Source organism: Pristis pectinata, chromosome 15 (assembly GCF_009764475.1).
Source record: "Pristis pectinata isolate sPriPec2 chromosome 15, sPriPec2.1.pri, whole genome shotgun sequence".
Lineage (NCBI taxonomy): Eukaryota > Metazoa > Chordata > Chondrichthyes > Rhinopristiformes > Pristidae > Pristis > Pristis pectinata.
In genome coordinates, this window is record NC_067419.1 from 36237501 (window position 1) to 36253382 (window position 15882).

A 15882-nucleotide genomic window follows, 5' to 3' on the forward strand; every position below is an offset into this window, starting at 1 on the left:
AGGGAAAGGTTGTTGTCATGACACCATGTCACTAAGCTCTCTGTCTCTTTCCTGTACTCTGACTCATCGCTGTTTGAGATACAGCCTACAACAGTGGTATCATCTGCAAACTTGTAGATGGAGTTTAGAGCAGAATTTGGCCACACAGTCATGAGTGTACAGGGAGTAGAGTAGAGGGCTGAGGACACAGCCTTGTGGGGCACCAGGGTTGAGAATAATCATGCCAGAGGTATTGCTGCCTATCCAGTTTGTCCTCCTGCTCTGCATTTCACAACTTAAACATTCTTTCGTCTAGGTACTTTAGTCTAAGTTCTCACCCTCTAACTGCTCCCTCTCACTTACTGACCATATAACCTTGTTGACAGCTTATCCCCCTGGTTTTACCGTATCAGAGACATCCCCCTCCTCCACCCTCCCTGTAGCTTCACATGTTTCTTTTGTCTCAATTATGATGAAGGGTCTCTGACCTGAAACGTTGACTCTGTTTCTCTTCCCACAGATGCGGCCTGACCTGCTGAGTGTTTCCAGCCTTCTTTTTTTTTGTTGCAGTGGATTCACTGCCCAATTTTCAGCAAGTATCAGAAGCATTAACTTCTCACCAATAAAACTTGTGAGAAAAAAAATAGGACATCAATTAATGGACTTTCCTTGCGTCATACCGTGGTGTAAGATCAGTATAAAGAGCATAAAGAAAATGAGCTCGACAATACTTGGTCACCTTTGAAATGTACAAACAGGTCATTTGATACAGGCATAACAGCACAGCTGTTCGCCAGATGCACTTATGCCTTTGTGCTGCAGCTTGGCACTCAAACAAAAAGGAATGCCAGGATTTAAACCTGAACATGGTAACAGCTAGTGGAGCTGCAAGACTCTTTGGGTATCTACTTCCATCAAAAAATATTCAGGTAGCTGAAGTGATTTCAAAATAGCTGTGACACCAAATTAATTCTGGTGGCAAAACTCAATACAGTTAACACAAAAGATTTTTTTTTCCACAAAATACTGCAACAGCAACAATCTATATCTCTTCTAGGGATGGGGGAAAGTAGAAGTTCCATTGTCCTATTAGAAAAAACTAGTTTTAACTTCACTCACATCCTCAAGGTAGGAAAATGTTAACGATTACTAAAGCCCGTTAATTACTACAAGGAAGCTCAGCATCCACAACCAGGCACAATCCAATTTTACGTTGCTGTCATCATCATACTGGGGTTTATATTCCATTTTTATGACAATGAAATTTTGTTGTCAGGAAGATTTAGACTGTGAAATTGTTGATTCAAATTTCAGAAGAAATTTATAGACGAGAAAAAGTTAGCTACATCTCATCCTCTAATAGATTTGCCAACTCTACTTATTTCATGGCAACAAAAAATAATTCACAAAAATAAACAGCAAAAGAATTTTCTGTCCTGCCTTCACCAAACCACCATAGATTAAATTTCCTTCTTGGTGAAGCTGAAGATGAAATAACATTAAAATTCCAAGATCAGAAGACAAGTTCCTTTAAAAATGAAAACAATGAAGCAAATTAGTCTATATTATTATATTATATTCATTACAAAATAAAATGCATTCTTGGATTATGAACAGATTATACTGTTTTCTTTTAAAATCTATCCTCCATTCGCTTTATCTGGTTCATCACATAACCTAACTGCTACAAAAACAGATTCCACAGTGACATCTTTGCTCAGAGCTTTGCTTCACATTGCTTCAGAATCTGGGTCAGAATGCAAGTGGACAGCAAAGCATAACGGAGGCCGCTCAACCCAATCACATTTAAAATGGTGGCCTTAGTAGATTGCACTAACTTGTGCCCAGTATTTCCTCGTCAAACAAGTATTAACATACATCCATTGACAGGTCAAGTTCTTGAAAGTTTTCTCATTTTAATTTGGCACCCAGCTTCAGCAAATGTAATACTGCAAGTAGCCCTATTTTCCATTTCACCCAAGAGTGGTGAACAAACCACATACATAAAAGGCATTATTACATATTTTTACCAATCCAAGTAAAATATTTCTATAAAGCCATTGGCTGAGTTTCTTCCCAAAGAATTCAAGATGGTTAAGTGAAGATCTGGCATTTCTAAATTTATACTAATGCGTTATTGCCTTTGTTTATCATGTGTGCACAATTTTTTTTATTCAATTACTTTCCCACTGTAATCATGATTCTATGCTTTTACGTCCTGCTCATTCTTCCCCTTGAATGAATATTGACCTTCCTTCAAATTTCAAGTTCAACTTCTCAGAAACTTTTTCAGCCCTTTGTAATGAACCTAAAATTCCAATGTTGCATCCCACTGTTCCCACACTCTTGATTCCATAAGACCATAAGATATAGGAGCAGAATTAGGCCATTTGGCCCATCAAGTCTGCTACACCATTCAATCATGGCTGATTTTTTTTTTCAACCCCATTCTCCTGCCTCCTCACAGTAACCCTTAACCTCTTTACCAATCAAGAACAATTCAATACTATTTTGTTTTTCATAATAGTTCTACTTGTATCACATATATCTGGCATCAGCTACATGGGAATTTATTCCACTTAAACACTGGGAGGAATGTAGCCAATGTCTTCAACCTTCCTGCTTTGATTCCATTCCATTCCTCAATCACTCTCAGGATGAATCACCACATTTACTCCCTCAACACTATCTTATCTAAAGCTATCTCCACTTTGAAGGCCACATTGTCCCTGCAATTCCTTCCATACCATATGCAATAGTATGCGTTCTGCTTTTCGGACTCTGGCTTTAAGTGTGGCCTCTTTGCCTCACTTTTGAAAGTAGTAAATAAGCTTTCATTCCAAGTTCTTACATTGTGCTACCATCAAAATCATTTCAAGACCTCATTTAGCTACACATTCACTCATTTCTTACTTAGATTTTCACTTTCTGTGCCCTTAGATCTTTATATTTAAAGCACAACATATTTTCAAACCGTACTTGTATACTGGTAAAACAAAAAGGGGTCTTTCACTTATGAAAATTGGTATGCAAAAACCTACCAAATCTATAACTTGCTAATCCCCATTATTTTCTTTCTCAATAATCCATACTTATCTTTCTTTCAAACTATCTTTTAAAAGAAACCATGTGGCACTTTAGAACCACCATTATGAGTACATAGTTTAAAAAGGTTACTTTCTCCTGTTATTACAGTGAACTGGAAGATGCAAAACAATTAAAAACCATCCTATCAGATATCCAGTCTGTCAAATGTTCATTTTAAGGATCAAGGGGCTGTTTGGGAGGAGCCAGCAGTAGGTCTCCATTTACATTGTTCCAAAGTGCATTCCTTGAAATTGTGCAAAATAGTTTGACCTTGCTCATAATTTTTGTTGCTGTTGTACTGAAAAGCACCAAGAACAACAGAACATTCTGTTTCATTTTGCATGTGCACTTGATACAAAATAAAACTTTCAAAAGGATGTCAGCATCATAACAAGCAAACAATATAGCACTTTGTGGCATGTTGACATTACAGGAAAGGGGATTACCTCTTAAACTGTGAATGATATTTTATTTTGAAGCCAAGTTTGCCTGAACCAATGCTCACCCAATTACTACTGATTAATCCAGATCTGGGTGGGTCTAGAACCAATGCCAATTGTCACCAATGACTGCCACAATCAATACATTTAAGATATTAGATAGCCTAATACCAGCATTAATTTTTACAGAATACAGGTCTTCCCCAGCTTACAAATGCCCAACTTATGTACAGTTGATACATACAAACAAACGTTTGGGAGACCAGTGGAATGGATTTGCGGTTGCCGAGGAGCTGCAGGCATCTTCTGCCATGTGGGAACTTGGTTCACAGCCACACTTCTGACTTGAAAACTGTCCGGGTTACGAACAGTTCATAGACAAGGAACTCTGCCATAATGTTGGCATGCTGGCCTTCATAAGTCAGGGCACAGAATATAAAAGTTAGGAGGTTAGCGTGCAGTTGTACAGGATGCTAGTGAGGCCACACTTGAAATATTGTGTTCAGTTTTGGTCGTCCTGCTATAGGAAAGATGTTATTAAACTGGAAAGAGTGCAGAAAAAATTTACAAGGATGTTGCCAGGACTTGAGGGACTGAGTTACAGGGAGAGGTTGGACAAGCTAGGACTTTATTCCTTGGAACACAGGAGACTGAGAGGTGATCTTACAGAGATGTACAAAATCATGAGGGGCATAGATAGGGTGAATGCACTTGGTCTTTTTCCCCAGGGTTAGGGAATCAAGAACTAGAGGGCATAGGTTTAAGGTGAGAGGGGAAAGATTTAATAGGAACTTGAGGAGCAACCTTTTTTTTTACACAAAGGGTGGTATCTATGTGGAATGAACTGCCAGAGAAGTGATTGAGGCAGGTACAATAACAACTTTTAAAAGACAGGTACATGGATTGGAAGGGTTTAGAAAGTTACGGGCCAAACGCTGGCAAATGGGACTAGCTTGGGTGGCGCATCTTAATCAGCATGGACCAGTTGGGCCGAAGGGCCTGTTTCCATCCTGTATAACTCTATAACGTGGGGAGGACTTTTATTCCACAAATAAAAGCGGAACAAATTTCTTTCAAGCTGAAGCAATTCCATATGCGATCAACTGTTGCATTACAACTTTACGGATGTAACTTTTGTTCAGCAGAGTCACAAACTTCTAACAAGCTGACTTTCATCATCTTGTATAAACTGTGAAAGAAGAAAATCTGTATTGGAGCCAATTTTTGAATAAAATGTAATGTTAGCCTAACTACAAATTCAACCACATAATTACAATGTTTCATGCATTTCAAATTAATTAATTGTTGCCATAGCACTTGCTACAGTATTGATAATAAATTAATTCTGTAATACAATGTTCCAGAAATAGTCAATTAAGTAATATATCACAAACTAATGCCCAGAACATGCAAGAAAAAGGGTTACATGCCATAGACATCAAAGTACTATAATTTTATTACTTTTTGCATCAAATGTAGACCCTTAATATGACTTTTTTTTCAATAAAGTTCTTCATATAATTTAATGAAGAAATTTAATTAGCAAGTAGTTGTTTGATAGACTACAAATCTAAATTGAATTTTCAGTTGTATGAAAATTACACCTCTAAAACAAAGTTGGGCCACAGGGGATAGAAATTTCAAAGGTACACATTGTACTACCAATCTTATCAAACAATCATTTACTGTAAATCTCGACAATCTGGCATTCCATTGTTTGGAAATCCTGCTGGTCCAGCATCTGGCCCACACATGAATCCAGATTGTAAGCCACAGGTCCAGAGTGTAAGTGGGGTGTGTGGCAGGAGCAGAAGGTCCGGAGTGCACCCAGGGCTTGGACTACAGGCCAGGTGTGCAGCCAGCCCCAGGGTTGGGGTCTGGAACTCCAGGAGACAGGAACATAGGTAGGTTTGTGGCTGGAGCAGAGATCCAGGGTGTCTGTATATTTCTTGCTCCCTTTAATCCTACCAAGTTCACTGAAAAATGTATTATACAACTGTGTCATGTAAAATGAGTAAAATAAAATTGTGTTTGGGTATTGCTATGAGTAACATCCAATTATTCTGAAAATATGCTACAGAGGCACTACCAAAGTCCCATGCGTGGCAGATAATTGGAGCTTTACTGTATTATAAAAAATTCCACACCATGCTGATGTCGCAAAAAATGGGCAAACTTTAGGTCATTGTTAATAAATTGCAGTAAAAGTTAAAAGAACCAAACAGCTCTCTTCGTGCAAGGAGTACAAATGACCCATCTTCCAAACAGTCCGTTTAATGAACAAGGGGAATGTCTCAAGTATGGCAAAGTAGATAGACTATAGTTCACATAATAGTCTTGTCCAGAAGAAAACCCTCTGCAGTAGAGGACTACAGCGGCTTAATGCACAACTCACCACCACCTCCTCAGGGGTAATCAGGGATAGGCAATTAAGGTTGGCCTTGATAGTGACACCTGGATCCTGAAAAAAAACTACTGTACTTAACATCCTATTTCCTGATGGAATGGACACCAAATGAATATTTGCATTGTTACACTGTCCAACATAAGAAATGGAAGCTTGTGTAGGCCACACAACGCCTTGATTATGCGCTACCCTAAAATCATGGCTGATCATGTGAGCCAAGTCCACTTTCCCGGCTTCATGTAACTCCAGTGTGGTTCTTAACTGTTCTCCAAAATGGATTAAGCAAATTACTCAGCTTGAGGGTTAATTAGGGAAGGACAACTAATGCTGGTCTTGCCAATGACATCTGCATCCTATAAATGAATAAAATTTGGATCTTCATCAAGATCACTAACATAAGTTTTGAGCATCTGACGGCTTAGGACTGATCCCTTTGGTACCTCTCTCATAATAGTCTGCCAAACTGAAATAATCTGTTTATTCCTATTCACTGCTTTCTTTACTTTGACTAGTCCTCTACCTACACTAATATATTATCTCCCTCCAAGCTCTTATTTACTCAAAACTTGAAAGTAGTGCTGGTTCATATTCATCACAGCTCTACCTTCAGAAGCTCCTAAGAAATTCACTTCTAGGTACAGTGTCTCCAGGGAAATGTTCACTGCCACATTTATTTAAAATGCTGACTTTCTACAAGCTACTAATTTCAGCAAAATTACAAAACAAATGTTAAAAAACGAAAATGAAAAACTAATGCCCTAAATGGTGGTTCCTTGAAACAAGTGCATAGTTGAAAACTATATCTCAAAGTCTCACATCAATGCAGTCTCAATAGGGAAACTTTGAGTATTGATTTAACCTGATCCAACAATTTTTCAGATACATAGGAACAGCAAATTGCAACAAAAATTTAAATCCAGATTAATATTTCAAGAGCTTCTTAGTAATAATGTGAAAGAAAGAATGAAATATCACAGTAGATATGCAGACTTCATCACAATGAATGTTTTGAAACTAACAAAATAATTTAATAAAAAGAAATATTTTAAAAGTAGCACTATTAAACTATCCGTGGATTATCTGACAACACTGTTAACTGCACTAAATTTCTAAAAAAATTTTATCTAGTTATTTCAAGCATATGCCTGGAATACACTTTAAATCAAGTTGGGAGAATTACACCATAGAACAGCAGAAGGTTGTGTAATCAACCACAAGGTTTGTTTTACAGCTGCTATGTGTGAAACGGTCAACTGACCATGGCTTTTCAATTCTACATAATTGTAATAATGGAAAACATCATAAAGCACAAAGTTCCCAAGACACAAAAATGAAATAAAAAGATAATCAGCCAAAGGAGAAGAAATCAAGGAATGGATTTTAATAAGGGTCTTAAATATTCAAAGGGAGAGTAGAGTGGCTAAGGAATGCAAAGAACCAGGCCTTGGAAATTGAAGAAGCAACTACTGAATAATACTCAATGTTGAACCAAACTGCAAATTCAGTATTTGTATAAAGTGGTTTGGATTCACTCTAATGCTAAACTGGAGGTGTAAATCAGGGGTCAAGCTATAAAGCAAATCTGAATAAAGCAGAATAAGATTTGCTTCTTCATTTCACTGCAGCTGACTTCATTTACAGGTGATACTTATGCTACATGTCAATATGTATAGCTGCCACATGGATTGAAAGCAGAATCATTGCTATCGCTGCTGCATGAATATACTTTGTTTTTCCACTATTTCTTGTTTTATGTTCTGTAAAATGTTTAAAAAGTTAGTTAAATATTAGTGTTATTCATTTCCTGGTGTGCTGTCTGAAAATTTTCTGCAGTGATTAGCTGCCAAGCCCATCAGAGACCTTCTAGTGCTCGTGCCTGTCAGTAACCAGCATTAGGAAAGGGAGAATCCTTTCAAGAAAATGTTAACATTTAGAAAGTACGATTCATAAGAGAAACTACAAAATTGGCTACAATTAGTTTTGTTTTAATTTTAAATAGATGTCCAAATATCATTATTAATTTGCAAATGAAGGCACCCAACTACTCTCCAAGGGACATAATGAGCTTGTAGCAGTCGACAAACAGACAGCAGTCACACCTATAGTATTTCAGTACTTAAGCTAAAATCTAAGAACAAGAGGCATTTTTACATAATTAGATATTGTAACCCCCTACTTGTCCTATTGTTATACTGGAAAATATATACTTCTGGCCTCCAAAAAACTGGCAATAAGCACCTAATTTTTTTTGCTGTGTTTCATGCTCTGTCAACAAAATAATATCATCCTCATTTACCTCACTAAATATATTCAAGGTGTCAGTGCCTAAATACCATTGCCATAAAATTACACCATGGCACTGCATGGATGAAACAGTAGCTAAACATATACTCTTCATGGACACAGCATCATTTTTAAAGAATGCACTGATAATCTTCCAAATGGATGGCATCACATAGAAATACTCTATCATGAGGTATCTAAGGGCACAGTGAAATAAAAACTGAAAATGCTGGAAACAATCAGCAGATCAGACAGCATCTATGGAAAGAGAAGTAGAGGTAGCACTTCAAGTCAAAGAAAGGTCTGACAAAGTACCTTCAAACTGAAACATGCATATGGTAACCATGAAAATCTGGAAGCTGCTGTCTGATTTGCCTCAATCCTCTACACAAGTTTTGTTGTCCTTATCTCAATGAGAAACTTGATAATGAAACACACAAAGAAAATGTGAAGCTGCTTGCACTTCACTAAACTTGCTTGGAAGAGCTTTGGATTATCTATTCAAGTGATTATCCATTTAAAATTTTAACATCACAACTCTTAATTACTATAAAACAACCTCTCTGCCACAGAAAATTTACTTATACAGATACAAATTTACATCACGCCTGCAGATTTTTAACATTGCCGGAGACAAGTTTTTAAGAAAAGCTGTCTTTTTCTTCAACCCATCTTTATTGACTTTATTTTCAGCACAAACAACTCATTGTTTGGAGTCTGTCTGCTTCAGAAAGGATTCTTCAATTTGATTGGTTACAGAAAGATGCTATTCCTTTTCCTGTTCAAACAGGACTCAAATCCTCCTTGGAGCATACTGTGCTGTACAAGACCCCCAATTACCAAGCTATAATGAAAGCGGTTCCTTCACTGATTATAGCAAGACGATGCATCATGCATTGAACAAAAACTACAAAATTCTTAAAAATCCCTTGGGATTTTCTCTTAAGTGTAGATTTTCTTTTCCCTATGAAGCTATGAAGGAGATCAGGTTCATTTATTGAGATTTCTTCAAAACATCTAATCAATAGCCAAGAACTTTTGGCAAGGGTATTTTGATTCAAATATTCATTGTATCACTAACCACAAAATTATCTAGTGTATACAATATGTGAACATGTGACCTGAAGCTGACAGATTAATAACATAATTGATTCAATGATCGAGTCTATTCGCAGGGCACAATTAAACCTCCTGCTCCACCTCAATATATTTTTTGACACAATGTTGTGTTGACAAATTAACAAGTTATCTCATTAAATACTCCAGATTTGCACCAACATTGTGCCCTTTGGCCCAACTCATCCGTGCCGACAAAGATATCTATCTGGGCTAGTCCCATTTGCCTGCATTTGGCTCATATCCCTCTAAACCTTTCCTATCCATGTAGCTCTCCAAATGTCCTTTAAACATTGTAACTGCATCCACCTCTACATCTTCATCTAGCAGCTCGTTCCATATACTCACCGCGCTCTGTGTGAAAAAGTTGTCCTTCAGATCCCTTTTAAATCTTTCCCCTCTCACCTTAAGCCTGGGCCCTCTAGTTTAGATACCCGTGCCCTGTGAAAAAGACTGTGACCATTCACCTTACCTATGCCCCTCATGAATTTCTATACTTCTATAAAGGTCACCCCTACGCTCCTGGGGAAAAAAGTCCCAGCCTACCCAGCCTCTCCTTATAACTCAAGGGCTCCAGTCCCGGTATCATTTTCCGAATCTCTTCTGCACCCTTTCCAGCCTAATGACACCCTGTGCAACATCATTATGCATCAAGATTTTTCAGGAGAAAACTCATTTTGTGCTAATGTATATTAAAAAGTTACAAAACATGATAATCTGAAAAGACTGAAACCTCTGTTAACAATATCCAGGCCTAGGTTGATAGGTGGCAAGTAACATTCACACTACACAAGTGCCGGCAACGATAATATCCAACAAGAGAAAATTCAGCCATCGCGCCCTGACATTCAATGCCAATACCATCACTGAATTCCCCAGTATCAATATCCTAGGGGTTACCACTGACCACAAACTGAACTGGAGTAGCCAAATACACAATGTGGCTACAAGAGCAGGTCAGACGCTAGAAATCCTTTGGCAAGAAACTCACCTCCTAAATCCACAAAACCTGTTCACCATCTACAAGGCTCAGAAATGTGATGGAATATTGGTATTAGTATTGATTTATTATTGTCACATGTACCAAGATACAGTGAAAAGTTTTTGTTTGCGTGCCATCCAGACAGATCATGCCATAAATAAGGACATCTTCACTTGCCTGGATGAGTCCAGCTTCAGCAACACTCAAGAAGCTTGACATCATGCTGGACATAGCAACCTGCTTTATAGGCACTCATTCACAGTCATTCAGTCACAGTAGCAGCAGTTTGTACAATCTACAGGATGTACTGCAACAACTCATCATGATGCCTTAGACAACATTCTCCAAACCCACAACCACTACCAGCTAGGACAAGGGCAGCAAAAGCATGGGAACACCACCATCTGGAAGCTGCCCTCCAAGCCCCACACCATCCTGATTTGGAAATATATCAACATTCCTTCACCATCACTGGATCAAAACCCTGGAACTCCCTCTCTAAAAGCATTGTTGGTACATCCACATCACAAGGACTGCACTGGATCAAGAAGGCAGCTCACTTTTTCCAAGGGCAGTTAGGGATGGACAATTAAATGCTAGCTCAGGCTGCGAAGCCCACAATGCTTGAATGAATTTTTTAAAATGTAACAACTTTTACAGCAATCTTATGGCAAGAAGTGAGAAATTTTGTCCACGGTTTATTTTTTCTCCTTTTATTGTTTCTTCAAAAGAATGAACATTCCATCTTTGAACTGCAAGCTCACAGAAATGAATATCATTTTCCCTACACAGTGAACCTGGCTATAACTGCTTTATTAAGACAAAGTAAACATTAGTACAGTAATGTTTTCATCGTAAAGTTATTCATGGCAATATTTATGATTATCTAGCTATGAACTCTGTCAGGTTATTTTGCCACTTTGTTTAGCTGTTTAACAATACACTTGTAATCTCATCAAGGTCAAAAGTGTGTTATTTTGAAATTGATAGAGCTAGATAGAGACAAATTCTGGAGACCAGTCCTATTTGAGAACTTCTGGTGACTCACAGCCTTATGTGCTGTGCAACAGAAGTCATTATTGTTTGTCTTTGGGGATCTAATTGAAAGACCTTGCATGGGCACACACAGGTTCTTAGAGAGTGAGAGAAGACATTTTTTTTATCATGTTGGGAGTTTTGTTCTACTGCCAATGAAAAACAAACTAAAAAATAAACTCAGTGCTTTATAAACTGATCTAAATTCATGGCCAATAGAAGAATACAATGTTTTTTTAAATCATGTAAACCAAGAAATATATTGTAATAACAAAGTTAAATCTTTCAGTACAACTTTTAAAAAAACCAAATATACAGATTACACTCCAAGTCATGTGGCCAAATCATGATTATTCATCTATTATCCAAATTCCCAAAGTCTCAACATTTCCAACAAGCAAGGGTGCTACCTTCATCTTCAACAATGATCTAATATCACATATTATATACGCATAGTATCCCACTTCGTACTTAGGAACCAAAGGGAGTTATGAGACTTATCAGAGAAATAACTGAAGACCCTGAAAAATGCAACAATGATAATTTCAATAACATAGTTTGAAATTTAGCACTTAATGGAAAACATGAATATGCCCATCAGGCCAATGTGAGCTCTAACTGTCTCTATATCCAAGTATATATATATGGGTCAAAATAGTTCCCATCATTTTATATAATGTGTTTAAAATATGATTAAACAATCTGCCAAATTGCACAGAATCTGCTCATCCTGTGAAAATCTCATTCAAGATTCTGAGAAATTCATTAATCAAAGAAGAGGCAAGTAGGATATGCTGATGCCTGCATTTAGAAGGACAAAATTAAGAGAAGGGAGAATGATAAGTTTAAACAATAAAATAAAAACAAGCAATGGTTGAGAAACGTCATGCAAAATCAGATAATAAATGCTTTGTACAAGAAAGTTGTTTCCCATTTTGACATAACTATGACACAGCAGTAGGTCACAGATGCACATGTGGCACAATGAATTAAAAACTGTTGAGAAGGCTATAGATTCTCAGAGGATTCAAGGTTGCACACAGTATTAGTACAAGCAGTTTTGATTTTGTGGATGCTCGACATAGAAACAAAATCTAGATGTCATCAAAATATAAAAGGCATCATCAGTTCCAGGATCAAGTTAAGCAGAGCAAGATGACGAGGCACAAGAGATTGCAGATGCTGGAATCTGGAGGAATAACAAAATGCAGCATCTACAGAAGCAAAGGGATACTAGACGTTTTAAGCCCACATTATGTCTCTACCAAAGCCTTGGAGGTGCAAGACAGACCTCAGTGCGATAAAGCAGCATTCACAAAATCCATCCTCTTCTTTCAGATGAGAAATTATTGTATCATAGTAGTAAGACTAACTGTCTCTCAAAAAGGAACTATTGGCATGGGAACATTGCTCTAAATTCTGTATCTTCATGTACTTTTATAGCTTTAATGGTGCAGTTTTGATCACTGCACCATAAAAAGATATGCAGAGTTCAGAAAAGTGTGACAGGACTAGTCAAGAGAATGGGAAGTATTATGAAATCAAAAACCCACAATAAGATGACACAGTTAGATTTTCATTTATATCTTTCCCTCTACAGTGCAATCTGTAACTTAGCCGAAATAGTTTTGACAACGTAAATACAGGTGACCTCCATGTTACAGCCATTTGGGTAATGGAAATTCACCCTCAGAAAATTCACAAACCACTGCCCAGAAATCTGAGATATTGAATAAAATTGCTTTCACAGAATTTATGTGGGGGATAAAAGGTAAGTAAATAAAGACTTTTCTTTTCAACCTGAGTTTCTTGATGCATGCACAGATGACACAGCTCTGCATTATGGAAAATCATGATACCAACCATTTTCTAGAAATGCAACCCCCTCATAACACAAGGGTTGCCTATAATGCTAATAGATACAGCTTTTATTAGGGTCCCTGATTAAGATTCATTTTCATTTTGTTATGTAATATTGCAGGGTCTTTTTAAAAATCAGCCATGATCTCACTAAATGGGGAACAGGTTCATGGGCTGAATGAGTTCTATTTCTTATATTCTTATTACTTAACTGTTAGATCATAAAATGTGCAGCATATCACAATTTATGAAATGGGCATAATTTCCATTTGCAAAATGAATGACGTGAGATCATTCAGCAGGTTTGGTTGGGTCAGGTCCAAAATTCCAGAGATGAAAAGGCAGTCCTATTAATCCATTTAAAACCTCAGCAAACAAGTTTAAAACAAATGTTTTAAAACCCTGAAATAGAGTACTAATCACTTTGATCTCAGCAGTATTGAAGTTAATAAATTTGTAGAATACAGCATCCTTTTCATATTATTTTAAATACTTATATCTTGCTACTTGATTTTCTGATAGAGCACAATATTTTTGCAATTATAGCCCTGCTAATGAGCTGCAACAGATCAAACCAATCTCAATGATCAATTAATACAAAATCTCATCAACCCAGTCACTATTCCAGTCATCTGGAAAGTGGACTTAGATGACAATTATATTTTAAAAATTGAATGTGTATTTAGGGTTTATTTAATGTGTAATGAATACAAGAAGTCCCTTACTATAAGCAAAGGGGAATGAATATTTTATCACATTACATCAGAATATTCATTTAATCAGGGAATTGTACTTTTTAATGTTATTTTCATGTTTTAAATATTCATTCTGGTCTGAAGAAGTGAACAGATTATTTGATTATAGAACATGTTCGCTGGTATGAGCTTTAAGTCTACACATGCTGACATATTTTATCCAGGTTTAAGCCTCAACATTGGGTAAATATATAAGTAATTTTGTTCTTACTGCTGACTGAGGGTTTTTTTTGGAAATATTCCCATTTAAAATATTACAAAGGGTTCAACATGTAAAACTGAACACACTAGAATGATTTCAACCTTTACTGTTTACCCACCTGCAACGTTTTTATAACTATACATATGTGTCAGATAAAAGGAGGTAGTTAAACGCAATCATAAAATCAACAAATAGATAACATACAAGCAGATGGCAAATATTAAAAAGGAATATAATATTCAAAAAAAAAATTTTTGAATCCTCCAAGTAGTACACCTACAAATGATTCTCTCATATTTTGTCAGTAAGTCAAGACAAATTCACAGTGAAATTTTAGTTTGGAATACTGATTCACCCAATAGGAAACACTTTGATAAGATGAATGTGAGCATTTAACCTGAAATGTAAAGTTTTTAAATCAGGTTACAAAAGGCCTCTCTACCAAATATGGCTTCATACTTTAATGGACTTTTCCTTCAAAATGTCAGTACAATTTACCCAAAATACAAGTTGTTTTACTTTTACTGCTTCAAAAAAAAAACCCCACAAATGATGCTCAATAAATGCATTTGTGCAATTTTCAGATATGTGTTTACTATCTGCTCTTTCTACTACAATCCCAATATCCCAATTTAGTAAATGTTTTGTTGCCAAAAAATTGATATACTTAGTAACAAATCAGTACCTTAGCAATTGGAACTTATCTAACCACTGAAGTCTAGCTGAAAGAAAATATTTTTCAGTAATTGAGAAGGCATTTGAGTTATTGGGTGTGAGGCCCATTTTCATAAATTGAAAATATTAAGATAATTAAGAAGTCTCATCTTAGTTCACTCATCAGAATCATCCCAAAGTTTCCGTCATCCAACTCCCACATCTCCTCCCCACTGCTATCACTGCCATTAGACCACCCACCACTGTCCATTCACATATTGTAGCACTCTTAGTGATTCACTAATTTGAGGACTTTTCCACCTACAATGTAACCAAAAGCACAGTCAATAATTGGATGGTCTATGGAAGATATCCAGACATTAGTCCAGATGACACCAAAATTGGTGGTATAGTGGACTGTGAAAAAGGTTGTTTAAGGTTACAACAGGATCTAAATCAAATGGAGAAGTGGGCAAGGGAATGGCTGATGGAATTAATCTCATATAAGTGATGCTTTTGGGAATTAAACCAAGCCAGGACATACACAGTGAATGGCAGGGCCTTGTGGAGTGTTACTGAATAGCAAGACACTGGGGTACAGGTACATAGTACCCTGAAAGTGTCAATACAGGTAGACAGGGTGATGTAGAGGTTTATGGAATGCTTGCCTTCATCAGCTGAAGCATTGAGTAAAGGAGTTGGGATGTCATGCTACAATTGTACAAATCATTGGTTAGGCTACACTTGGGAGTATTGTGTGCAGTTCTGGTCATCACACTATAGGAAGGATGTAATTAAGCTAGAGAGGGTGTAGAAAAGATTCGCAGGAACATTGCCTGGACTAGACGATTTGAGTTTTAAGGATAGTTTGAATAGCTGGGACTGTTTTCCCTGGAGCAAAGGAGGCCGAGGGGTGACCTTCTAGATGTTTATAAAATTATGAAAGGCATAGATAGGGTATATCGTCATGATCTTTTTCTCAGAGTCTAAAACTAGAGGGCATGGTGAGTGGGGAAAGATTCAAAGGGGATCTGAGGGCCAAGTCTTTCCACATGAAAGGTGGTGGGTATATGGAAGAGCTG

General features: G+C 37.0%; 1 protein-coding gene across 6 annotated transcripts in view; it reads right to left on the reverse strand.

The window, feature by feature from the left end:
• cnot2 (CCR4-NOT transcription complex, subunit 2) overlaps window positions 1-15882 on the reverse strand; it is a 113480-nt gene that overhangs the window by 65923 nt on the left and 31675 nt on the right. Inside the window, exon 1 of one of the 6 annotated variants that reach the window (XM_052030656.1) lies at window positions 468-486. The exons of the other annotated variants lie outside the window; for them this stretch is intronic. The gene's annotated coding sequence lies outside the window, so the exon portion shown is untranslated. Of the gene's footprint in view, window positions 1-467; window positions 487-15882 lie in introns of those variants that run through there. 6 annotated transcript variants of the gene reach the window in all.